Genomic DNA, 26,722 nt, shown 5'->3' on the forward strand with positions numbered 1-26,722 from the left:
TTTGGGAAACCGCTCACCCTGGCACCATGACGGCTCCTCCGTCCCAAAGCCACCCCGCGTCTCCAGCTTGCGGGACTCTGTGCTGGCTCCCTGTCCATGGGCCAGGACCACCTTGCACATCCTCACTGGGTGCCAGGCCCCTTCTCTAGCCCATCTTTCACGCCAGCATGGAAAGCTATCCACTTGGTCCTCCAAAAATCCCCAAGCTTGGTGCTCTGCCTGCCCTGCTTGGTCCCCTCCATCCTGTTCCTGTCTCCCTCCATCTCTCCTTGTGATGGCTTTCGTTCAGAGCAGACGGTGCTTCTCCTTCACCCTCTTTGGCATCATCCAACACCCAGGAACACAAACTGCTCCTGGCTGCCACCCTCCCTCCCTCTCGGCCCCGGCGCAGCCTTTGCTCTCACACCCATCTCACTCCCTTTTTTAGCTTCTTCAGGAAACCTTCCCTCGCCGCATCCCAAATGGATCACTCCATTAATCCCTTCTACCTTGCCTCCCTCCATTTACCATCAGTAAATTTACCATCAGCCCTCGCCGTCGCCCTACACCCCCAAACCCGCGTTTCAGGCAGTTATGGGGCAGATTCACGTGGCACGAGTGCATGGAGACGGGCTGGTACACGGGCAGGCGTGGGACCGTGCCTGCAGAGATGGGCACGCTTGCCCCAGCGTACACGTGTTCCTGCCTGCACACGCCAACACCTACATGTTCCTGCCCACGTTCCCGCTGCCGGCTCCGAGGCTGCAGGATCTCGAGGGGAGCTCTTGTTCTACCCCAGGGCATGGGCGTTATCTGCGTAAGACGGCTGCAGGCTGGGATTTGGGCTGTTTGGTCTTACAGTCACTAGATGAAAAAGATGCTGTCCATCTTCTAGTTTCTTCAAGAGCCGTGCCCTGGAGTAAGGCTATATGTGTTGGCCAGATCCTCAGTAAAGCCCTGGAATAAGCTGTAGGCACTGAAGAGGATTCATCTAAGCAGCATACAAAGAAAAATAGCAAAAAATAAAGTTCACGGGTGCACAAGGAAAACAGAGCTTCCACCCACAGAGCAGCTGTGTGGGGCTCTGGGGACAGGCAGGCAACGTGGGAGATGTTTCAGAGCTTGCTCTCAAGATGATGCATTTGCAACCGCTTCCATTCTGCAACCGGTGGAGGTAAACTGAGCCTCCTGCCCAGCAGAGACACATTTTAATCCGTGTACCTTTGGGCACGGGGACATGTCCTGAGCTGCTTTAAGGCTGGCAAGCCACTGTGGCAGAATGATGCAAAAATGAGATGTGCCCTCATGGCAGAGGAAGAAGAGGGAACTTTTCTGTCCCTCGGTATCCTGATGCAGGCAAGCAACTGCCCCTCCACAAATGAACCCAGGCGAAGGGGCTGCTTGGTGTTCTCACTGCCAATTCCCACCCGCTAAAAATGGGGGTGGGGGTGGGGGGGTGGGGGAGCACATGGGATTCAGCGTGTCCTTTGGATCAGGCTGGCCTCAGCTGCCGCACTGGAAGCTGAACTGTTTCCAAGGAGGATACGGCAAGAACAGCGAGTCCTGCCCAAGTGACGGTCCAAAGCGTTGGCACTTCGTCCTGATTCAACCTCGCCCCAGATTCCTGCCCCTGGCGTGCATCCAGGTTTCTTTCTCCTTGACCCATCTCCATCAAAAGAAGCGCAGTTACAAGTCTCTGCTCAGAGTTTCTAGTCTACAAATAGAAGGAAAGCAGCCCCTGCTCCAGAGCTGAACGTTTCCACTAAACCCTATTTTGATGCCTGTCCTGGCGAAAGAGAAACCTTTGGGGACCGTGCCCCTTGTATGAGATGTTAAATATTTCAGCCTCCAGCAATACAAGACACCGGTAACAATAATAAACTATACAATTGCTATATGTCCCTGCATTCCTGCCCTGGCTGCAGAGCTGCACCGCAAAGGAGCACCTCCAGTAAACCTTCCTTCGGCTGGGGCCAGGGAGCCGGCTGCCTCGAGTGCTGGGGCACGACGTGCTTATCGGGCAGCAGAGCCGGCTCTGCCACCCCACACGGAGAAGCTGTGCCACGGGAGCTGCTAAAAGAGCATTTCATTTCCAAACAGGGCCCTGGAGACCTCTTGTGTGAGGGCTCGATGGAGTGAGATGGGAGAGCGCAGAACAAGGAGACACGACCCCAGGCTAAAAACAAGCCGGACCTCGGGCTTGATGGACCGTATTGCTCTACACCAGGGTTCGGGCTGGCCTGTCCCCTTGAATCAGTGCATCTCTCCTATGCCACTACTGATGGGGAAACAGCAAATTGGGATTTTTTCGCCTCCCTCTTCCTCCTGTTTCCCTCCCCTAACTCCTTTTCCGCATCATAAGCAAAGTCCTAATAAAGCTCCCATCCCCACTGCCAGCCCTGCACCATGCTCCCAGCAGAAAAGAGATGCAAAGCCACGCTTGGAATCTGATTCCCCGGCTTTAAACGCTGCTCTGCCAGCAAAGTGCGACTTGAAAGCTCCCCTGTCACAGTTACAAAGCTCCGAACAGCCCTTCCTCGGATAATCACGCTTATCTCCAGATTAAGAAAGAGAGACCTGCAGCTGAGGCTGGTCACATGGGCTGGGATGTGGGCAAATCTCTTTTAAACAATCCCCATATAGCTGTGACCTCCACCGCAGCCCAAATACACCGTCCCTCGGTCCCACTCGAAAACCAGCTCTGGAGACATGACGGAGCATGCGAGAGGAGACCGCGCTGGAGAGCGCGGGGGCAGGAGGGAAACCAGGGGGAGGAGGGAGAAAGCAATGGAGAAGAGGAGGATGAGAAAGACGGAAGAAGAAATAAGTACAGGGAGGATGTGGGAGAGGAATAGGATGTGGTGGAGAGGGAGGAAGAGTGCGTGGATGGAGGGGGAGGATGATGAAGGACAGGGAGGTCTCTGCTACTCTTCCTGCTGGGGATTAGTTGTCCCTGCACTGTCCCCAGGTTAACTCTTCCCGCTCTGTCCCCGGCTGGCAGCCTGGCCCGATTACGTGACTCCAGCTGTGCCAAGCAGCCTTGGCAGGACGAGCACGTTACCTACTTTGCTGCCACGGATTCATTAAGAGGCTTTGCTTGTGTGGGAATAGTCATCCCAACGGGAAAGAAAAAAAAACCCTTCTGCAGATCAACCTGGCGAGGAGCTCTGACAAAGCGGTTTCCATGGCCCTGCCTGGAGCTTGGGAGCAGAATTAAGGAGAGGCAGGGATGCGCAAATGGGAGAGGAGGGCGGAGGGGTGGGAGATCAGCGGGAAGGGGTCCCCAGCTCAGGGACGAGGCACCAGCCAGGGAGGGAATTGCCAGCCCTTTGCAGGATGCTGGTCCCTGGTTCTTTGTGATTAAAGGCCACCTTGCATCTGGGTCAGGCGTGGATGACACATTCACCCTGTGAGCAAACGAAAGGTCCGAGCAACCGCAGAGTGATTTTTTCCAACAGCAGGTTCCCCTCTTACGTCCATGTGGGATTAACACAATTACTTTGCAATGGAGGAGCCCAAACGGCTCCAAAATGGTCACAGATGCAGAGCACTGGGGCTGGACCTCTCTAAGGATGCCCACGATCTGCTGGCACCGACTCAGGGTTTCCAGGTGCGGGGCTCAGCCACCGGCTGCAGCTCGCCGGGAGGGACCGCAGTGCTGCCTCCCCGGCTGCTCATTATTCACCCTGCGCAATTAGGCACCGCTGATAAGTCACACAAAATTGCCTTTGTTCTCCAACTGGATGACCTGCGTTTCATGGGAGTCCTTTTTTCCTTCACATTACTTGTGAGTTGCCCCCCGTACCTACTGCTGGAACGGCGGTGAGGATTTTGGGGCACCCTTCGGGCTGGCCACGAGCGCTCCCTCGCAGATGGCCCGTGCAGGTCAATGGGGAGGTGCAGCCTCACCCTGCCCATGCTCCTGGACTTCTCTGAGCACAAAGGAGAGCTGCTCCTCCCGCAGCCCGCCCTGCCTCGCCGGGGACACGGTAGCTCTCCTCCAGGCAGGTGACTTTGCCACTCCCTGGCTACTCTACCACCTCTTTGCGTCACCTCCCAGCTCCCCTCCCAGCAGCAAAGCCCAGTGCAGCTGCAGAGCCACTGGGGGAAGAGGTGTCAGCTCTTGCTCAACCCAAACCCTGCTGATGCCAATGGCCACCTTGCCTTGTTCATCATGGCCATCCCCTTCCTCCCCAACCAGCCCACCAGAAGGAGCCTACCCCATGCTCTCCTGCTCCAACCAAGCCATCTCCCACCCAGGCTCCCTGCAGACCAGCCCTGCACCACGGTGTGTCTGCTCCGGCTCTCCATCCCTTCACTGCTAACACCAGGACCCGAGTATGGAATAGAAGGCAAAGTGGATGGGAGCCAGCATGAAGCTGGGTGCCACCAAACTCCGCAGCAGACAAGCCATGCTGCAGCGAAACTTCCCGAAATGACCTCCGTTTCAGAGCAGCCTTGCACCATGTAATTCCCTGCTCTTTTGGCATCCAGCAGCTGCTCAGAAGCAGATGGGAGCACACGGAGAAAAGACATCTTGGCCCATACTAGAGCTTCTTCCCAGTCTGCTCAAGAAATGTATGTGGGCTTTTAAGTCTTGTTGATTTAAGGGAAAGGATGCAAAATTAATTTAGATGGGAAATTAATTAGATGTGAACTGGTGTTTACATCCCTACATGTACAATGAATTCTTGTGTGAACCTACAGAATGCAGATGGATGGATGGATGGATGGATGGATAACAGCACTCTAGGAATGACATTATGTGCTGGTCCATACGCTGGGGATGTAGAAAGACTTTTCTCTGCATTGGTAATTAATAACTCTATCCTGTGCAAATGTTGATAAATCCTTTATAGCGCACGTTATCTCTGTCTCCCCAACTCCTGTTCTGCATTTCCATTTGCCTCTTTCCACTGTTCCACCCCTGGCACCCACACGCTTCACTTCCCTCCCATATTTTGTAACTGGCAGCAGATTTGACTCCCTTTCTGGAGAAAGAGGTGGAGGTTTTGTTGCTGGGGCTTTGTGTGAGCGATCACATGTGTATGTGTGTACACAAAAATGGATACAGATCCATTGGAAATAAACACCTTTTAAGGGACTTGAGAGAGAGACACAGGGCAGAGGAGAAGAAAGAGCCTACAGACCCTCAGCCAGACAATCAGCAAAGATGAAGAGAAAGACCCAGTGAACCAAAAAAAGCCTCAGTTCTCTTTTAAACTCTCCACGATTTGCAACGAAAGCGGCAGATCCCATCGCTGGGAAGCCTGGCTCTGCCGATGCACCAGAAGTCACAGCAGCCCTCACCCCTTCTTCTCCCAGCTCCGCACAGCTCAATTACCCCAGGCTGCCAGGCTGCACTGAGCACACCCCCGCCGCCCCGCATCTCCCCCGCCGCCGAGACAGCTTTCGCCAATGGAAGGAGTACAAATATATTCATTGGCACCTTATCAGACATGCATGCAAAACTAATTAACATGGGGAGACATGCAAGCTGCCACCCAGCCACAAATACACACCCACGAGCATGCACACACACACGCACGCATGCACAAGGCAACCCTTGTCTAGGGGGGACATTCAAAAGGCTTTGTCACTAATTTAGGCATCTGTCTCAGTCTGGTCTGGTCCTCCTGGCTAGGCTGGAGTTGTGGTTTTTTTCCCACTCTGTTTGACAATGCTGGGAACATGCCCGGAGACCCCTCATTCAAATCTCCCCTTGACAATGGTCTCATTGTGTGAGCATATAGAAAAGGGAAAGGATGGGGGAGAAGATGTGGAAGGGGGGTAAGGAATTAAAATGTGAACCCAAGGAAGTGTTTACTAACACAAGCCTCGCAGCTGCCCCGTCTCTCCTCCACCCCCTTCTTCCGCCCCCGGCCGCTCCAATGGCCCAGCTTGTCGCCAGTGCGAGGTGGGCAGCGGGATGGTGGGACAGCGGGACGGCGGAGTGGGAGAGGGAGCAGGGCTGCACAGAGGTGCATGGAGAGATGGCAGACTGGAGGGACGATGCCTCAGGGCATTCAAGTCTTCAGCAGCAGGGGGGCAGGTACGGGTTTGGGAAGAGAAAATGGATTCAGAGATGCCTTGGAGAGGATTAGTGACTTAAAATGTCCTGGGAAGGACATCTTCATGGAGGAGCAAGGGATTTATTGGTACAACCACTCCAAGGCTTTCCAGGCAGGGACAAAAAGTGTTTAAACCTGGCCTCGTGGATTAGAGCAAGCCAGCAGACTCGCCGCGCCGTTTGGACTGCTCTCTTTGGTGCTGCTGCCAGACACGCTACAGTGCAAGAAGAAAGGGAGGGAGCAGCGGGGTGTCGGGGCTGGGGGCTCAGGGAACAGACCAGACTCCCTTCGGGTCTGCCTATTGCGAGTTATTAAATATCAGGAGGAAAAAAAAAAGGAAAAAATGCTCCCAATGCCCTGACCACCCCCAGCCACGCCTGGGGAAGGAAATAGCGAAGGTGCAGATGGGGGTGTCAGCCCCCAGCCCCACCGCGCTTGGCTGGCCTTGGCAGACACCGTTCAGCTGGAAATGCCCACAAGTCAGCAGAGCAAAGGGAACAGGAGCTGGGGAGGGGGAGAAGATGATGACAACGTTTTCCATATATGCAAATGCATCCGCACAAGATATCCAGAGGGAGACAAAACAAAGAGACCTCAGAGAGGCTGGCTCCGAGACCCGCACAAAGCCAGATACCTCCGTACACCTACGGTGCTTGCACGTGAAGACCTGCACAACGCGAGATGCAATGCCGCCCAGAGGTTCCCCCATCTGAGCAGATATCAGCCCAAAGAAAGCCTCGTTGAGGAGCCCAGCAAAAGCTGCAAACACAAATGCCACAATCCCACGTCCTCCTACACAAACAGATGCACCTTAGGAGTAAGAAACTATTCCTGTCCATCAGCTTAGTCAGAGAAGAGAAAAGCTGTGATGCAGACCCAAAAGAGCCCTGCCACGGTGTGGTAGCCCAGCTCCCCTGACATTGCTCCCACAGCCAGATCCACCACCTGGACCTTTGTTTGGTTTCCATAAGAGGAAAGGTAAGAGATTTCTGGACATCACTACAAACGAGGCAGGGAAAAACGTCACACAGAAACCCAAGAACACGCACAATGGCGAAACATTTCCTTCCCACAACCACTGCGACAAAACGAAAGTCACTTGTGCAAACATTTCTGCTTAAAAAAGGGAAGCTACTGCCAAGTAAGCAACTCTGTGCTTTTTATCCAAACAAGTGGTTGTGAGCAGTTTTTTTGCCACATTCCTCTGCCCCAATACACAGGGATAAGCACTTGACATACAGTGACACGTAGGGACTCGGGGACAGAGCTGTGGTTTTAATAGGGCAATGCAGACACCGAATGAAATAAAACCCTACAGAGATCAGCTTGCCAGGGCTCAAGGCTGAGAAAAGCTATTTGACGGTAAAGAGAAACAAGGACACTCATGATTCTGCTCTCATTTCCATGCTGTAAATTTGGGCAGCTTTTACTGAACGCAATTAAATCCTCACTTAGGATTTAACCCAGTGAAGCTGAGGGCAGACCTCGGTACAAGAACCACCTCTGGGCTCTTCCCCTTGACTTGCTCTGCGGAGGTCAGCAGGAGTTGCGAAAAAGTTGAGTGAAAAAGCAGGGGGATTCATAGCTCCCAGCCAACGTGGCCATTTCAAAGCCCCCTCCAGCTTCATCTCGGCTGTTCCTTCCTTCACCGGCGATTTGCCGCTTTGCTCACAGAGCCTTGGCTGCAGGGGAAAGTCGGTACCAGCCTTGTAAGCACAAAGACTCAAGGGTATTTGGGCATCTCCTTCCCTTTATCTCTAACAGCAGCTGAAGACCCCAGCAATCCTTCAACACATCTATTCCCTGCCTCTGAGGGCTGATCCTTCCTTTCCCATACGCCAAGGGTCCCTGTGTGGATTCCATACGAGACCCTTGCAAGAAACCACGCAAGACCCTCTGTTATTAACACCTATTTGACTATTCTTTGAATTTTACCTTATTCTAAGACAATGCATTTCAAAGGCTCTTTTGCTCACCGGCACAGTTTAACATTCTGGGCTTCACAAGCAACAAGTGATAAAACTCCTCACCTACTTGCACCACATAGGTAAGGTCACCTCTGGGCTGTGACCTTAAATCTATACCTGCTTTTCCCCTCAGATGCTGAGAGGTGTAAATCTCAACATCTCATTAAACAGCTCTGCAGATCACTCAGAACAGATTGCCTCACAACATAACTTTTCGGCTGGTCACTACCCACGAGCGGATGATTTTACATGACATTTATTCATGCAAATTGCAGAGGCTGTAGTCTGGTTACCCAGCAAGAGCGTAAAAAATTACAGTTTAGATGCATAAATGCTGGCACCATCATAGAAGGCATGATGAAACTGGAAACACATCCCTGGGTTTCAAATGCAGCGCAACAAAATTTAGAGTGAGTCCTTGTCAGACAGGGGTTTATCAGGAACGGCCCCCCCGAAATGACCCAGGGGAGGCAGAGAAGGGCACGTGCAAGGCTGCAGGGGCTACGGGGAAATGAACTTCTCCCGCTGCATGTGCAGGAACCTGCCATGGGGAGAGCACACGCGACATTTTACGTCACTCACAAAGCCTACTCTGTCCAATAAAGTGGGGAAGTAAAACAAAGCATGAAATCCAGGCATAAATTAGCATCCCTCTAGTCTACCTTTATTTGTGCTGCTGCTGCTGCTGTGGATTAGCATCTAGCTGGCTGACAGGCTGATAGGCAGACAGAAGCAGGGAGAAATTAAAAAAAAAAATAAATCAGTGGGTGTCTTTTTTTCCCTATGGTTCCTGGGATGTCTACCGTCAAAGTGCAGACAGTGTTCATCCCTTTAGGACCAGAATTTTTCCATCTTCCTGGGAGAGCAATAGGCTCTGCAGGAAAGCAAATCCCCCCGAGACGCTTGTGCCTGCGCCCTGCGAAGCTGGCACCCGTTGTCTGACTGCAAGCCCAGCGCGAACCCATCACATCCACAGCAGGCATCCCTCCGGCATCCTCAGCATCACTCCAGCAGTGTTTCCAGAGAGCCACAGAGCCCTGGGAGCAGTTACGGCGTGGGGCTGGGAGATCTTGAGGATGGCACCTCGCCACAGGCACGTGTGGGGAGCAGACACCTCAGGATTAGCTCTGGATCATGTTCACCAGTGCTCAGGGCAGCTGCTTCCTTCACTGCTCGCAGCCACGGCCGGGTTTGGTACCTGATCCCAGATGACGTGACCGGGATCTCACGCCAGCATCTCCTCTCAGTTCATATCAGAAATCTGTCACTGCCAGCTCCTCGGGCAGGGAGACCTGCAGAGAGCATCCATCGGGCTGTCATGCAGTCTCCCGCTCCTCAGGGTTGCGTGGCAAAATGAGTGGTCATCACCAGAGACATCTCTTCTCCCCGGGCTCAGTGGCCTTGCACCCACCCACCCCTTCCAAGCACAGCCACGAAGGGACAACGCTAAAGAGGTGCCAGTCCTGATGGCCACCACCCCAGTCCTTCCCAAACCAGACAGCCCTGCCAAAGGACATGTTGCTGCCCAAGCAACTTCAGGCAGCAGAGGGGAGCTGGGGTGCTCAGAGAGGACGATATCAACATGGCACTCTTGCCCAAACTGGGGGAACAGCAACAGCAACCTTGACTGTGTTCAAGACAAACTGCAAAACCCATTTCCACCCTCACTGAGCCATTCACAGCTTGGTTGGGTTCTCAAGTCACAGGAGATCTCTAGTCCCTGCCTGTCACTTAAGGAGCCAAACAGAGAGCTCAGTTTTTAGGCTACGGAAAGCAAATTTTCAGCCATTTTCAAAGGTGGCCTAGAAAACACAGACTAATTCTGCACAGCCATAAAGCGAGTCCCTCAGGAGCACAGCGCGCAGTTCGAACACCCCGGTGTCCCTTTGCCTGCCAGCATAACGCTTTCGGAGTGGGTCTGGATCAGAGGACGCAGGTGTGAGCATTCCCCAGGATGTATTGAATCCCGCCTCGGCAGAGCCCACGCAGCTCCCGGCCCCACAGCCAAGTGCACCGGCCCCATTGAGCACTGGTGCCGGCAATCCCAGGCTGACTCGGGCGGCTGGGCTCTGGCTTTGCAGTGGGGAGCAGGCAAAGCCTTGCATGCAGCAGGCATCCGTGGCCGGCTCTGCATGCCCCATGCCCAAATGGGTCAGCACAGGCAGCTCTTCCCCAAAGGAGGCTCAAGGGCATTCTGCAGGGCTTGGGGGACAGCCGCTGCTGGGAATAGCCCAAGCAGAGGGGATGTATCCCTGTTCCTCCAGCCATGCCTTCCCCAGCGTGCATGGCCCAAGGCTGGAATAAGGCACATCATCACCATCTTCATCCCACTGCACCCAGCAAGACAGTCCCCTCCACACCCACGCACACACAGAGGCATCTGTGGAAACATCCCATGGTATCGGCAGGGTGGCTTCTTCTAGGGGCTAGAAATGAAAGGAAGAAGGATGAAGACAGTGCAGAAACCTGAGCCTTTGTTCCCCAGCGCTCAGCCATGTTGCATGCTGTTGATTAGGTACCGGAGACCAGCCACTTCCTACCATATCCTCAAGCTCTTGCAGCAATAGCAGGCACTCCTTTAACCTCTAGCATTTGGGGATGGAAGGAGGCAGAAGTCAGTCAGAGCCTACAGAAGTGCAGTGAGCTGCAGGAAAGATATCCCCTTTGCAAGGGAACAGTCCCCTAATGGGCTCCCCAGCCAGCACTTATCTATGTGAACCATTGGCTTCCTCCGCAAGCTCTCAGCTCGCTCTGCCACATCACCCATCCACCTGTTTGCAAGCAAAATGAGTCTGATGGGTCCCAGCCTAGCACCCACTCATGAGCCCTCTGTATTTCTGCTCTGCTCCTCAGTGCCATGCCATGGGGAAGCAGGACCACAACTGCTTTAAATGCTTGTACAAGTCCAGACTCCTGCACGCAGTTTGCCCTTCATTTTGGAGAACTCCAGTACACTTCTGCATAACATATATTAAAACTTACATCGGTTACAGCACATTCAGGCAAGTGACCACTGGGGCCAGGGTGATGCCTATGAAATGTATCACGACTGGACTGAAGGAGCACATTCCCCTGAGACGCTGGTCTGAGTGGCAACTTGGGACATGTCTGCAGCAGCCTGGGGAGATCCTGCATGGTCCCATGAGGACACCAGAGAGACAGCATCTCCTCCTCTGGCTCTTAAGCAAAGACTCCCACAGCACTGCACACAGTATATGACCTCTCAGTTAAAGCAAGGACCAAATAAATTTTTAAAGGCTTTTTTTTTTTTCCCCCAAGTCCTGGAAGTGGCGAAGTCAAATGCTGTTTTGCAAGCTGTCCCCAGAGCGAGACAGACCCGTACATGTCCACAGGCACAGCCAGCCTGCGTCCGTACAGCCTTGTCCCCACCACCTCCACAAACACGTACACAGATGTCCATCCCTCACTGGGTCTCTTACAGAATAGGGTGCCAGGGACCAACATCACCAATTATTACCTTCCAGAGGCTGAAGCACATACCACAGACCCTTGCTTCCAAGTTTCTCTGTGCCCAGGGCCATATGACAGTGGCTGGGACCGCTCTTGAGAGTCATGAGTACGTCTAGTGGCTTAAATGAGACCCAAGACAGTCACCATCCAACCCAACGTAATCCATGATACTTTGAGTTGTCAGGCTCTCTGTCACACCCTGTTCAGTGTTACACAGCATCCTAGACTGTCAGCCTTGAGCTTTGAATACCAGGAGTCTGAATCCCCAAAATTGCTAAGCCCGATTCCAAAAATACAAGTATTTGGAGGGATTTTTGTTCAGACTGGTAATGCCTAAACCCTATGAGATCTTTGACTTGTTTCCAGAGTTTTCCCTGCAATTATGATGTCCCTAAATACATTCCTTGTTAGCATCATTTTATTACTTTTAAGTGAGAACTGAGACGTTCAAACAGCCCTTGATTACAGTTGCTGGTGGTTTGCAACAGACACCCCAAATCCCAAGCTTTGCACTAAAACTCTTATGAGTCATTCTGGTCCAGCCTTGCCAGCTGCTCTTCTACCCAAAAGGCGCCTGCCCTTGAGAGCAGGATAGTAGAAGAAAGGAGGAAAGCTGGAAAACAGCCATTTCTGGGACTATGAATTAAATCAGGAGGAATAGCCCCAAAAGCCTCCCCTAGCCTTGGCCAGCAGCAGTAGCTACTCACGAAGTTCCCACCGAATTTGTCCGAGTGAGAGCCAGAAGAAAAGACACACTGCTCCTGCCTTGCTAAAATTTTCTGCCAAGCTTGTCAGCAAGGCATGCTCAGCCATGGCCGCCCAGCGTACGCAAACCTGGCCTGACACCCTCTCCTTTGCATGGCTTTTTGGATATCTCCCCCTGCTTCCCACTGCCCTCCCTAAGCCACAAAGCCTGCACCGCCGCTCGCAAGGTGTACGCTGTGCCAGGGGCAGTGAAGCCGTGCTCCTCACAGCCTCCCGGCGCCCGGCCTTCTGCCAACACCGTCCCAACATGAGGCACGCAGGCAAAAGAGCTGCCGGAGGAATCCACACCAAGCGGCGCTGAGCACGACCTTTCTGCTTTACAATGGTAACCTGAATCCTAAATACTGGATTTCTAGGCAAGCATTAAAGCCATGAGACAACGGAGAGGGTGAGGCTGGGGCTGGCTGCAAGCCAGCTCCACGCCGGCCCCACCAGCACCCGATGTTTCCCATTTCCTTCTTTTTTCTGCCCTGGCAGATGAGCAAAGTCCCCCTAAGCCAGGAGGCAGGTGCGTGCACAAGCTCACCCGTGACGCGGGGACTGTGTGTGACTCACCCCCACGGACGGTGGATGCCCGAGAAGACCCGGAGAGGTGGTTGTCTTCCTCTCTCGCTTGCTCTCTCATACGAGCATTGCTTCTCCTTTAATTGGTTTCATTCATGGCGAGCCTTTGCTAAATGTAATTATGCCAGGCTCTCTCCATCTGTCTGTGTTCAGGAAGAGCCATCACTCTCAGTATTTTTATTTTCAATCTTTATTTCTGCATTAATCCCCCCTCTGCAGCTCACATGCACAGCAATGTCCAGGACCTCCTGAGGACATACAGGCACCAAATGAAGAGCAGGATTTGTCCCTGGGTCTCTCCTGGCTGGAGGACATTTTTTCACGGGGAAAGCCCCATACCTCAGTCACTCTCTATAACCACCTCCATCTCTCAACGATACCCGCACAAGCCAGTCCTTTTGCAGACACTCAAGAGCTGTCTGGGAGCCCAGGCAAGAGGCGATATAGCTTGATTTTGTCTGCACCCACAGACGCAGAGGTATCTCTGTCCTGTCTTCCCAAGCCCAGTACATAGAGGTAGCAAGGAGGTGTCTGCTCAAGCTGACATGGACCGCTTTTCACATGAAGACAGCATTCAATCCCACACAAACTAACGTGCTAATCTTCCTACCCAGGAATGCAGACGAGGTGAACGTGGCTGAGCGCAGGGATTATCAAACCTCAGCTCGGCAAGGGCAGCTCATAGCTGCATGGCTGAGGCTGCAAAGCGCCCAACGCACCCAGAAGCATTTCATCCCTTGGGGTACATTACTCAAGGTCCTTACGCCTTCCTTAGCCAGAGTAGGTAGATCTTGGGGGTAAACACAATGCTAAAGGAGTTGTTGGTTTACCGAGAGACCAAAGCCAGCGACACAGACCCTGGGCAACCAAGCACCATCTGGTGACCGCCGGCTCCCAACACAATAGCCGATGTTGGCATGTTTATGATAGAGACCAGAAGCGGATTCCCATTATCCCCATCAGATCCTGTGATGTGGTTTCAGGAGAAGGACCACGAGAAGCAGATGGGATGGCAGAAGAGAAAAGGACGCAGCGAGACAGACAGACAGGAGAGATTTATATGAAGCTAAAGCGCATACCCATAAACATGGGATAAGTAAATAGCACGTAAGTATGAAATTAAATGCAAGGAATCCATGGCATCCAGTAATCAGTCAAATATCTCCTTCACCTCTTTTTCAGTTTATCATCGGCATTTTAAAATGAGATATTTATGCCAATAAGTAACCCCGTTTTACATTGTAACCCTGCAAATATTGGCTGGGATCTGAGAGATTCGTCCCAACAGACAATTCATTTTTACAGTTATTTTTGGACTCCCAGCTTTCGTGGAACACCGGCTCTGTGTGTTGGATTTTATGCCCCTGAAATGTATTTACAATGCATGGCATCTGTATTGTGCATTACACACTTAAATCATTGCTTTTCATTCATCGCTTATAAAAAAAATATTGCAATATCCTGAAGCTCCAAATACTCAAATTCAAAATATTACTGCTGCGTTTTCGGAGTAATACTATAAAATAATGTTGTGTTTTTAGATAAAGGAGGGAAAATTGATCACAAGGAACATGGATTCCCAAGATCTGGGAAGAAGGGGAGTTTGGATTTCACGTCACAATAAATGAAAAAAATAAAAATAAAAGCTGAAAAACCCACAAAGGTTTATTTTCTAAACAAGAACACAGAAACATTTTGTCACTTAAACAAAGGGAGGAGGGCGGGGGAGGCTCCGCATCCCTGGCTTGCTCTCTGCAACGGACAAATACTATCAGAAACAAAAAGCATGGCATAGTTAGCAGGAGCGGAGCTCGGCGCTTTAGATTTAATGATATGTATTTAAGTTCCTTTTAGGGGAAGCCTTCTGCAATCGTTGGGGGGAAAAAAAAAATCATGGTTTTAAAGGCTTCTGTCATTGTTGCCTACGAGCCGAAGAGAAAGGCGCTTTCTTTGTCATCCGGGGGTTTATGGAAACACCTTAATGTGTCCTTTTCATAGGTGAAGCAAGGCGCACAAAGCAGCCGCGTGCCAACGCGTCCCCCCCGCCACCGGCAAAATAAATAAATGGAGGAACGCGGGGACGGCGGCCGTCGTAATCCCCCGGCAAAGCGGCAGCGAGGATGGTCTGGCGGGGTAAATATCGCGCGTCTCCTGCCAAACCCCGCGTGGGCTATTGTCCCGCCACCCCTTTTAGATGTCATTAAGGATTTTTCGCGTACAACCAAACGAGCGGAGGGGACGAATGCGCTCGCTCCTTCCCCACCAGTTGGAGAAGCCATGACGAGGCGGCTGGGAGCCGGCGCGGGGAAAACACAGGGCAAATTAGGAAGTATGTTAATTCAATTAATATCACAGAGGGGCTGGCGGGCGGGGGGGGGAGGTGTGCGCGCAGATTTTCCGCCCGAGGAGGGAGGTGGCAGAGAAAGAACTGGGGCATGCCAGCTCCCGTTATTGTTCTGCCTTCATCGGTAATTAGCAAGATAAGGAGGGGACGGCGTGAGGGAGGCAGCGTGGCGAGGACGAGGCAGCGCTGCACCCCACCTCATGCCCATGCGGCCATCTTACAGGCGGCGCTCGCCTCCCGCAAAATGGCCGCCAGGGCCCACGCTGCCTCAGGCCCGCGGCCGGCCTGCCCTGGCGGGCTCCCCTCCGCCCGGCTTGAGGCGGCTGGCACCCGGCAGCCAGGAGCAGCAGCAGCCGTCCCGCAGGCCCACAGGGAAAGGGGGGCCCTGGGAGCAAGGGAGTCGCCATGGCGGGCCAGAGTGTGCTCAAGGCCTGGCTAGCGGCCATCTTAGCCCAGGCCTCGCTCACAGTGCCAAGGCATCGGGCGCGCAGTGCTCCCACAGCTTTTACCCCAGCCCTCCTGACTGGAAAATCATAATACACCTCTCCTTCACAGAGGCAGCAGAAGTCGCCCGGGGCCACAGAGGCAGCTGTGCCCTTGCCATGGCTTTCCCCTCGGACGTGAGCGGTGCAGGAGCAAAGGCAGGGTTAGCCCCACGCGGGCAGCCACTCTCAGGGCACAGCTGCCTGCCTGAATGTGCCCCAACGAGTCCCACAAGCTGCCAGGCACTGGGCTGGCGTCCTCACTGGGGTCTGGCCCTGGAAGACGCGGCCTGTACAGCGATACAGGTTGGCAGTCCGAGAGCTAGGAGGGGAAGCATCACCTGCTCGGCCACCGCAGAGCAAGTTATGCACAAATTCTGCCTTTCTCCTGACTGAAACAAAATAAATCCCAAACCAAAACTGCAGAAACACCAGTCAAGATGCGAGCTTCCTAAATCTTAATTTAACACACATTTAAAACAAGATCAGTTAGAAAAGGAAAAGGCATGGTTACACAGACAACACGGACAAAGCTACCCCTGCATTTCCCACTCCACAGGAGCTTTACAGTGGAAACATCAGCATTGTTCAGTTCTCCAAATGAGCGATACCAAATACCAACCAAGGAAGCCTCATCCTTGGTCCCAGACTGTCCTCAGAACAGTTACAGCAATTACTGACATTAAAGCAGTATTTGGGAAGTGTTTCACGTGTCTTTAGCCACAACGGGGCTATTTCACACGGTGCGATAGGCACACAACGCACATTGAAAATTTGGCATCTGCTCCAGTACTCTGCGGAGAACCAGAGCAGGAGGGTGATTGCAACCGCACGCAGACAGGGCAATGTTATACATCTTGGTTAGACAGTGAAACATAAGGGACAGCAGGCTAGCTGCTCCGCTCCGGGGTTGTCTACATGGAAAACCACACCATTATAATGACAGCACTATAGGTCAACCGCTACTGCTCCTTGCCACGCCGGTGCACATCTCCACTCTTAAACTGGCTTTCTCCAGTTTAGCTTAAACTGCTTCCAGCATGACATAACCGGTATACAGGAGAGTCCTGTCTTCTGCTAAAGTAAATATCCACGGAGGTTGTACACGTACAGCTCCTTGCTTTAAAATCCACCCCCCAACCGTACGTCTGTAGCTAGACCTGCCCTTCGGCTAACCTTTCTGTACTCCGCACACTTCTGGGCTGTTCACAGTGCCCGTGAAACACTATTACACCCTGCTTCCCTTGGGTGCTAATCCTGCTTGTCAACCCAAAGGCAGAAGCAGACGGTGGCTTGGCATTTTGATTACGTTGTGATCTGTTTGAACCTTCCAGACTCTTTTGATGTCTGTGCAAATATGAAGGGGGGAGCCTTCATCCTCCACAATGAAACTTTGCTATCGCATGGTGAAACATCTCGGGACTCCTACGTCCATAGCCATCACTAGATTTGAAGCGGGGAGGGGAGTTACGGCTCCTCCAGGAAGAGTCTGAATTTCAGACTAACCAGTTCTGGCCCTGAGCGGAGAACACCATGGGGACAGCGCGTTGCTCTTCAAACAAATGCATGCGTAGGGGAGTGTGCGCATGCACAGAGACACCATATTTATACAAATAGATGCATTCATAGGAAAATGCAAATAGCATCCTCTTCCGTCCCAGGCTCCCTTAGAGCTCCTGACATCCCAAGGTTTCAGAGGAGTACAACCGAGCTTCAGATCAAACATTAGCCCTGCGGGGGTTCCCTCAGGGAAGCAGCCGTGCACCGGGGTCTTTTCCCCGCTTCCATGCGAGGTTTCCCGACCCGGCCTTCCTTGGGTGCTCTGTTCTGACACGCGTACAACACACGCGCACGCATGTAGAGCCTTGCTAAAAGGTGCTCTGGGAATTGAGCTCCGCTTCCTCCTCCTTCTAAATCAATTGTCATAAACCAGCTTTTGTTTTATTTTTAACAAAGCGACAGAAATAATCTCCATGCACAGCCCTTGCCGCTCCCACGGCCCTGTCCTTTGGCACAACAGGCTGCCCAGGGGCCCCTGAGGGCACGGGTGTGGGGAGAGAGCGGGGTAAGAAAGACTGGAGAGGCTGCTTTCTGGTGCACAGAAATCCGCTCCTCCTCTCTTGAGCCTGTTACTTTGCAGGCAGCGAGGCAGCGGGGTGGGAAGGGAGCTGGGTGGCGGGTAAGGCACTCCCAACCTCCCCAACCCAATCTCCAGCTGGACCCTTCGTTCCCAGCCCACCGAGGTGCCCACTTTCGACCCGCATTTTACCTTGCGCTCTGCAAATCATGGTTTCTCTCGCTCTTTGGCACCTGCAAGAGGTGACCCCCACAGCACCATTGCAGGAATCGATGGGCTGACATGCAACTTGTGACAGCCCGAGCTCTGCCCGCCTGTGGCACATCCCTCTCCCCAGCCTAGCCGAGGACCCATCCCTCTTCCTCCTCCCGTCCCACTCGCCCGGGTCCAGGACTCAGACATACGGAGACATTTCTTGATGAAACCTATCAGTGAGTGAGTGGCAGCTGAGCAGGTACCGAGCAAGACGCGGGGCCAGACAGCAGCCAGGGGGGAAGGCAGCGGGTGGAGGGAACGTGCCTCGGGAGGAATACTCACAAAGGGCTGCTTTCATTAATAAAACATTCCCCCCTCGGTCGCCTTTTGATTTGGGTGTAAGAATTAACCCCATCTGCCCAACAGCACGCTACCTACCAAGTCATCTCTGCTGAGGAAGGCCGTCTGACGTGTCTGCTCAATTGCTACGCTTCCCCCTGCCCACGCTCCTCAGCTCTCCAGGCCCCCTCCAAAGAGCTCACCAGCCTCGCCGGGTCTGCCCTATTGAAGAGATCCTCTTCCCACAACACAGATTAGACCCAGTGAAAGTAGGCTTAGTGAAAATACCATTTCACCATTAATGCCCCACCCCGCCTTCACACTCTCTCACACCCAGAAAGATTATAACAAATCCCGGTCACCTTTTGCCCCTGCTAACTACTGCTCCAGTCTTTGCACTGCACGCCTTCTACTGAGAGCAGAGAGCTGGGCACAGGGTAGCACTTTTATATATATCTATATATATCTACACATACATATATCTAGTCAGCATTGGAGATGTTCAGCTGCAGAATACAGATCTCCCTGCACAGCATCTCGCCTTGTCACGACACCCCAACCAGTCCCTCTCTGCTGTAATTGCAATGCCTGGTCCTTGGGCATCAGCAGAAAGTTGCAGCAAAACCTGCGTTGCTTTAAGCATGATCTGTCTGTTCAAAATTGGTGGGGGGTTGCTTTTACATCACTGAGACATTTCTATTCTCTTTCTGTTTCAAGTAAAACCGAGATGCAGAGATGCCTTCGAACAGACAGCCCCTTCATTTTTCCAGAGGTGTGTTTTAATGAGTGACTCGCCTTCCAAAAAGGGGCCAGCGGAGGGGAAGGACGGCAGATTCTCCACACAAATTCAATAGCTGGTAGGTTGCCATGGGCTAAAGCATTTCTTTGCACACATGAAGGGAAGGGACTCCAGAGCACTAAGGGTTTTGCCTCCCATGAGTTATAGCTCTACCCTTCAAGAGCGGAATAAATGCTTTATCCCATTGCAGCCTGCGATGTATTCTACATAGATGGATTGATTTCCCCTATTGTTCTTAATAAATCCTGGCGCATGAAGAAACTCACTGCACAGCCATTTTTCCTGCCTTGTTCTACCTTGCAGAAGTAATAAGGGTCAGATGTGACTGCAGTGGGAAGCAAAGGCCGTATGTGAGGCGGTACTTTGCTGGATGCAGTGCTCGCAGGGGCTCAGTGGGTGCAGACAAGCAACACCCTTTTCTCGGTTTATTCCCCCTTCTAGTCTAAGCTGAGGAAAAGGGGAACCCTGGCTGGGTACCACAGCATTGGCGTGGCTCTGAGGGGAGCAGCCGCTCTACAGGCTGAGCCTGCATGGGCCCCCCAGCTCTGCACAGGGACAGGCAAGGCTCTGGCCCTCTCCGACCGGAGCTCTCACAGTGGCTAATAAGTACCGGGCTGAGCCTGCACCTCCGCAGAGCCTCCCCAAGCACACCCTGTTCCCTGCCGTGCCCTGTCCATCAGACCTGCCCCTGCCCGCCTCCCAGCTGAGACAAGCCCACATCGCCAGCCCAGGGGCTCCTCTGGTTTCTAAAAACCAAAAAAAAAAAATCCCCGAATGCCAAACCAGCCCCCCTCTCAATGACTCCCAACTGCACAATTCAAACCCCCCAGTTGCTGTTGAAAGGCTCTCTCCCTCCCTACCGCCTTTTCTACTCGGAAGGTTGACACCCATCCTCCTTCCCTGCTCCAGGAGGGTGTTTGCTGGCCACAGCTTCGTTGGTGCCCAGCAAGGAGGCACTGCTGGGCTCTGGGAAGCAGGTGGCTTTGCACAGACCTGCCTTGGCCACCTGCCTCCAGCTCCATCCAGGCTCCCTGGATTATCGCTGCTGGCCTTCTCTACCAGCAGCTAACAGCTGGCCCCGTTTCAAAAGCCTGGCTGGGAAATTTGGCCGTGGGAGGGAGGGAGGGATGAGGTAAAAGGGCTGGTCTCCCACGCACGAGTGGGACTCGATCCTTCAGCAAGACTCCCAGGGACTCACCTCTCCTTGCTCAGGTGAAGACGTCCCAGCCCTTCCCAAGGCATCCCACTCCGCGAACTCGCAGTCATGTCTGATTAAGGAAAAGAGAATTTGTCTCAATTAGAAAGAGGCTCCCATATGCATGGACGGATGTCAAGTAATTACCAAATGTCACTCACGGCTGGAAAAGAGACCTTAAATTTGGGACCGTGCAAACTCGCACACACAATTGCGAGTGAGTTACGGACCTTGGCATGCTTCAGAGCATACCTTGTGCAGATGCTTTCAAGCCCGTCCCCTCGGCTGAAATACATCCAGCCACGTAAAATACAGCCAGCCACGACCCCGTTCTCTAATAAGGAAATAAAGCCAAATGGACCTGCGTTGCCAGAGCCCAGAGAGCAACACTGTCTCTTTAATTTTCTCCCTGGCTATCTCATCCTTTGCACAAACTCTTTCCTCCCCGTGGCTTCTTCCAGCCTGGTGGGCAAAGTGGGAAAACATCATTAGGGAGGAAAAATAATTTAGTTTGTTAATCAGTATCCAGTGGTGGGAAACAAGAAAGACAGAGAGCAGGGCTGGCGGTTAGGGCTTAGGAAGGGCCAGCACAAAGCCCACCATTCATGACATCTGGGGCTGGGATTCTCATTGAATTAAACAGACACAAAGAGCAGAGGCATTTCATGCTCTCTTCACAAGAATTATCATATCTCCCTGGCACTAGGAAACCTTCAGCACGGGAGAGGGGGAGAGAGAGAGAGAGAGAGGGGAAAGCGGGCAGGCTGGGTAGAAATATGGGGCAGGGTAGAGGAGGCTTTGTTCCAGGGTTGGATTTATGGATGGGATGCGGCGTGTTGCTTTGCGGGGAGAGACAGGGCCCTGGCGCGCTGGGTCTAATAAGAATCAGCAAATGTGAAACAGGGGGCCCCTGTGTACCATGAAGCAGGGAAACCCGCGTTTGACAAGCCAACAGAATAACCGCTCGCGTCTCAAGGCTGTGGAAGGATGCTGACGTTCGTACGAGATGTGTCGTCTTGTGTGTGTGTCAGCGAGGAGGGGGGAGAAGGGGAGCGGCGAGGAGTATAAACAAGAGACCAGGCAGCATCGTTCAGTCATGAAAATTAATTAGCTAATGTGCAAACCATGGCTGCCTCTTCCCACTGCCCTGCAAGCATTTCCCATAAAGCTACAGTGTGTGCGGAGCCTGTGACTGGGAATGACAGGGGCAGATTAGGCAGCTCCTTGGGACACAAGCCTGGCAGCAAGAAATCCACAGCCCATGCAAAAAAAAGTGAGAAGGGGACAATTAGCGACCTTGGGGAAGGGGCAGAGCCCAGGGGCCAGGAGAAAGAGAAACAGGAGAGACTGGGCACCAAGCTGAGACCAGGCATCGTGTTGCTGCAGCAGCAGAAATTGGGGTGGATCTGAAAGACCAACCATTAGCGGGGCCTGGTGGAGAGCAAAATCATTTAGGGTTTAGACTGCAAGCTCTCTGGGGCAGGACCTGTCATCTCCTGCAGGCTCACACCACGGAGGCCCGTCCTGCTTGGTCTCTGGGCATCACCAGAGGATCCGCTTTAAATACTAATTGCTCCGTGACCAAGACCTGTGAGCTGCTGGGGGCCTCCCTACAGCATTACCTGTGGGAAGAGGGGACAGATCTCTGACCTCACGTCCCCAGGGTAATTTGACCCCATGCACTGGTGCCACAAGTGACTATTGCTACCCGGTGATGAAGACGAGAAACTCCCGACCGACTTCACGGGCCCCATCCCCGAGCTTTCAGATCCCGCTACAATATCGTGCTTATTCTTTGCTGGGAGCAACCACAGGAGAATGAGGGTGCAGGTGGCAATTACCCAGGGGAAAAGGGCACAGAAAGGGAATGAGGAGATGCAGAAAGCGATTGGTAGGGAAAAAATAAAGAGAGAAGCCTCTTCGCCATGGGATGTGCGCGGAGAACAAGGAACGTGCTGGAAACAAAGGGATGCAAGGAGAGAGGAGAGGCTGGGATGGGCATATCGGCAGACATGTAGGTAAAAGTTGAAAAGGAAGCACTAATTAGCACCCAGACCATCACTTTCCATTAATAGCTTGTCACCGTTTCCTTGATGTTGCTGAGAGCAGGAAAGTTGGTATGTGTGATGCTTACCTGTCTCTATCTCATTAACAGAAGTCAGGGTGAGAACAGACGTTTATTGCCTGCATCCAGATAGACAGGCCCTTTGCTGAACTGAGATGCAGGAGAGAGGGGGAAAGTTATGAAAAAGATGCTGAGGAAACACAAGCCCATACCCACACGGTGGAAACCCAAACGCAGGACACTTAGATACCTGTGCCGATGCAGGAACGGCCCCAGGCAGGTATCGGGCTCCAGCAGTCCACAAGGCAAAGACGCTAGGTCAAATAATCATAACCCAGGGCAAATACACTGCTGGCCGGGGGAAATGCTCCGCTATCAGCACAAGGTATGTGCAAGGGGCCATGACTGCATTACACCCGGGAAAGTAAAACAAAAGACTGCTTACTTCCCCAGACAAATTTGCTCAACCAGAGTCCACTCTGCTGAAAACAGACAGCCAAATGTCTTGTCACAAGCCAGAATGGAGAAAAACCCCAGTAAACAAAGAAAAAAGAAAACGGAAAAAGCGCCATTTCAAGCAAAGATAAATCTGCTTTGCATGTAATCACCTCCAAAGTAATTCTTCCAGCAGTTAAAAAAAGAGATTAGATCTCCTGTGTAATACACAAAGGCCTCTCCTTTCCCTCCAACATGTGCAACGGCTCCTGTTAGCGACACTGGAAAGAGGGAGTGTGCAAGGCAAGGCAAGGCAAGGCCGCCACGCAGCAAGCATCTGAGAGCTGGTAGCACACGTCTGCTGGTGCGACGATGGGAGCGTGCGTGCGTGTGCACGCTCCTAGGGACACCCTTGCTTTCACAAGCACACAGATTTCACTACGCAAGCCGAAGGTTCCTCAAGAGCAGGAGCCCAAACCTCCCTAGGAGGGAACGAGGCAAAACCAAAGGCAAAGAAAACATCAAGCCTGGGGCTGGAGGAACAAAGGCTTCCCCCTCTCAGCTTGGAGGCATGTTCTTGGCCATTTAGCTCAGATCAAGTGTAGGATCTGTTGACTCCCCCATCTATTCAAACAAGCGCTTTCAATAGTCTGCTAGGTCTTTTCTGCTCTACGGCTTCTCTACCCCTGTATTTGCTGTCCCCGACCGATGCAGTTAATGCCACATGCAGAAATACTGCCCTGAAGAGCCCTCGTTTAGATTGCGTGGCCAAGCACTTCAAAGTTAGGAAGTGTCCAATTTATGGCTGTCCATGCAACCTTAATTCCACCTCGCTGTGCAGCCACCCTGGCCAGGGAAAGAGGGAGCGAGCTAAAAATAGGCTGTGACCGTGTCATTACAGCCGCGTAAGGGCACGGGCAGGGAGAGGCTGAATTAACGTCTCATGGTGAAACCGAAATCGGGTACCCCCCGACTTGCCAGTGCTTGCTTTGGTGCCTTCAACCATGTACATTTTTAATATACAGAAATCACATGCATTCTAAACATACAGAAAAATGCATTATTTATAGCTAATAAATAATAGATTGTTTATATAAGCAAAAAGAAAAACAATTGTAGGCAAGTGTAACAAATTCCCCTCCTTCCACCCCTCACCCATCCCTGCCTTCGTCCTGCACGGGCAGAGCGATTTCAAGCCCCGAGCCTCAGCACGGATTTCTGCCACTATGAAATACAGGACTAATGTTATCTGGCAGCGGCAGAAGGCTGCTCTCCCGGGGCCGGCGGGGAAGGGGGACCGCTGGGGCTGGCAGTGCCCAGGCCAAGGCACCCACACCCCGCTACACTTTTTCCTCCTGGAGCCAGGACCCAGAGGAGTTTTCTCCCAGGAGATGGAGCCGTGCTGGAAGAGTATGAGCTAGAGGTAGAAGGGGCTCGTGGAGTTGGCCGCAACTGTCCTCCCACCTTCCCCAGCTGGTCCAGAGCTCTGCGATACAGCGGTGGGAGTCCAGGGCTTCACCCTGCTCGTGGTCTGTTATTATTATTCCAGGGAAACAATAAATTTTAAATTTTTTTTTCCCCCCAAGAGGCAACCGAAGGGAAATGGTGATTCCGAACAATTCATAATTCAGCTAAACCTGAAAGGAATTTAAGGGACAAAGAATAGGCATTTCTCAAGCCGAAGAGCTTCCCCCGGCCGAATTTCAAGGGCCCGCAGCGAACAATGGGAGTGTCAGAGGTGCTCAAAAAGAAAAAAAAGTTCAAGAATCTTTACAATAAAAAGTGTTAGGCAACACAGAGGTCAGAGCCGGCTCCTCCTATAATAAATAGCATGACTATCCTACATTAACTATAGGAGACATTTTAATGCAGTGCCTCGGCTTCGTGCTAATTATACTTTTTCACCATATTTTGAACCTAAGAAAAAATGTCATCAGTTAATTATAACAGATGAGGGAGTGTGAAGACTTCCTCAATAAATAATGCCTTGATATCTCATATCCAACAAGCTGCACGCACTGCTCTGAAGGTGCCCAGAAATATGTCCTGTCAGGAAATATATCAAGAAATGATGGTCCCATAAGCTGGCTTTGTTTCCAAGCCTTGATTTTCGGCCCAATAATTAAGTGATTTTTATGGATCAGGGAGAGTAAAGGTCGTGGGACTGCTGGAACCGTGCCAGAGAGAGTCAATGTTTAAAAATAAATAAATTCCCAAATCAAAATGAGATACAAAAGACCTCAGCAAATTCCCCCCACGGCCGCACACGCGAACACAGAGAAGCGATTTGGTTTCTGGACCCGGGTCCCATCCTTCCTTCGCTCCCGGCATTTCCACGAGAGTCTGGCGTGTAGAGAAAAAGCCTGGTTTTAATGAAACCAGGCCACTGCCGCCAGCGTGCCACCGGGAGCCAGCCACCGCCATCCACCTGCCCCGAGGAGGAGGGACCCCGTCCCGGCTGCCGTGCCACCCTGGGCGCAGCCTCCTGCTGCACCCATCCCCGCCGAGGCCGGTGGGCGTCCGGGTCGTTATGAAGGTTCCTCAACTAAACCATCTTTCTTTCAGCTCCCTTCCCCACCCGGCACCCCTCACTTCCCCATCTGAAGAGCCGGGATTTGGCGTGGGAAAGATGTCTTTGGGCTTTTCACAAATCCAGTATCCCCTTGAACCAAAACCAATTAGCCTGGCCCAAGGTCCTGCCATTGAAGGACTGTCCCTTCTTTTCAAACCCCCGCGGGCTCAATTGCTCTAAGGAGCCTGGATGTGAATGAGCAAAGCCCACTTAAAGTGGTACTTAAGGCCAGACCAGGGTGAAGGAAAAGAGAAAGCCTCTATAGGAACAGCAAGCCGAGTTTCCAAGAGACAGCTAACTGCCGGAGATTGTGTTCTTTTGCTCCCCCCCATTTGCTTTTTTGTACCCCCACTCCTGAGCTTTCAAGGCAAACGCTCCTAACCAAACCTGAGCCCCTGAATAAATATTAGACGGCACCTGAAAACGCGAAAGCCAGAGCCCCGTCCCGACTCTTTGAGGATGCCGGGAGCCTGGCCGCGGGCAGCGCGACGGCTCAGCCTTGTACCAGCAAGAGCTCTGGTCCCGAACACGTGTGCCCGGAGGGATGGAGGATGAGCAGCCCGAGACGCTGCTTTTGCAGCTGGGCTCTTGGCAAACACCTTCCCCAGGTGACTGGATTTGTGGGCACAAAACGCCGAAATCCCCGACCTGGAAAAGGCGACTCCCGGCATCACGTGGTGGGGAAGCCAGCGCGGGCAGCCACGCAGCCATCTTACGCTCGCGGCCCCTGAGGACTTCTGGAGGCTCAGGACGACTGAGGGGCCGCGACGCAGTACCCACGCCACGAACGGCGCTCGCAGCTGGGAGAAACTCCCATCACCTGCACAGATGCCACATTAGCACCTTCCCTCCACCGAGACATGAGAAAGCATGTTTCTGGCGCGCAGCCGCGATCCCTCCCCGGTGCACGAGCAGCACCCATCCGCAGCCACGGGCGGGATGGACCCTCCAAGCCCCTGAGCTCTGCCCCTTCTCCGGTGGCACAGACAAAGCCAGGGCAGAGCAGCAGGTAAAGGGAGGCACCGTCCGCCTGCGTCAAGGGTACGGGGAGCGGGTGGGGGCTGAGACAAAAGAAATGGCCGAGCCCGGCCTCAAGCGTCGAACCCGCCATTGCCAGGCGATTCCGCAAAAATGCCCATTGATGGGATTTCATCCATAACCGAGCGGGAGGGCTCGCACGGCCCAGGTCCTGAGGTGGCTCCTTTGAACGGCAGGGACCAAACAGCCCTTCTCCACCTACCCCTGAGCCCGGGCGGGTTTGGCTTCCCCAGGTATCTGGTACAAACCCCCTTCACCTCCTGCCTGGAGCCGAACCCGCTGCACGGCAGCCAAGTTTTAGGAAAAGATGGAAAATAATGAGTTGGAGCATGCGATGTCCCAGGGCATCATTTCCCCAGGGTGA

At 52.8% G+C, this 26,722-nt stretch overlaps 1 long non-coding RNA gene across 1 annotated transcript in view; it reads right to left on the reverse strand.

Moving 5' to 3' along the window:
- The window catches only part of LOC148050288 (uncharacterized), a 35,956-nt gene that overhangs the window by 5,634 nt on the left and 3,600 nt on the right, over positions 1 to 26,722 (reverse strand). Inside the window, exon 2 of the long non-coding RNA XR_015701343.1 lies at positions 20,252 to 20,321. This is a non-coding gene — a long non-coding RNA (uncharacterized LOC148050288). The remainder of the gene's footprint in view (positions 1 to 20,251; positions 20,322 to 26,722) is intronic.

The sequence above is a fragment of the Nipponia nippon genome, unplaced genomic scaffold (assembly GCF_047370975.1).
Source record: "Nipponia nippon isolate SJK-2023a ecotype South Korea unplaced genomic scaffold, ASM4737097v1 scaffold_9, whole genome shotgun sequence".
In the NCBI taxonomy this organism is placed as follows: domain Eukaryota; kingdom Metazoa; phylum Chordata; class Aves; order Pelecaniformes; family Threskiornithidae; genus Nipponia; species Nipponia nippon.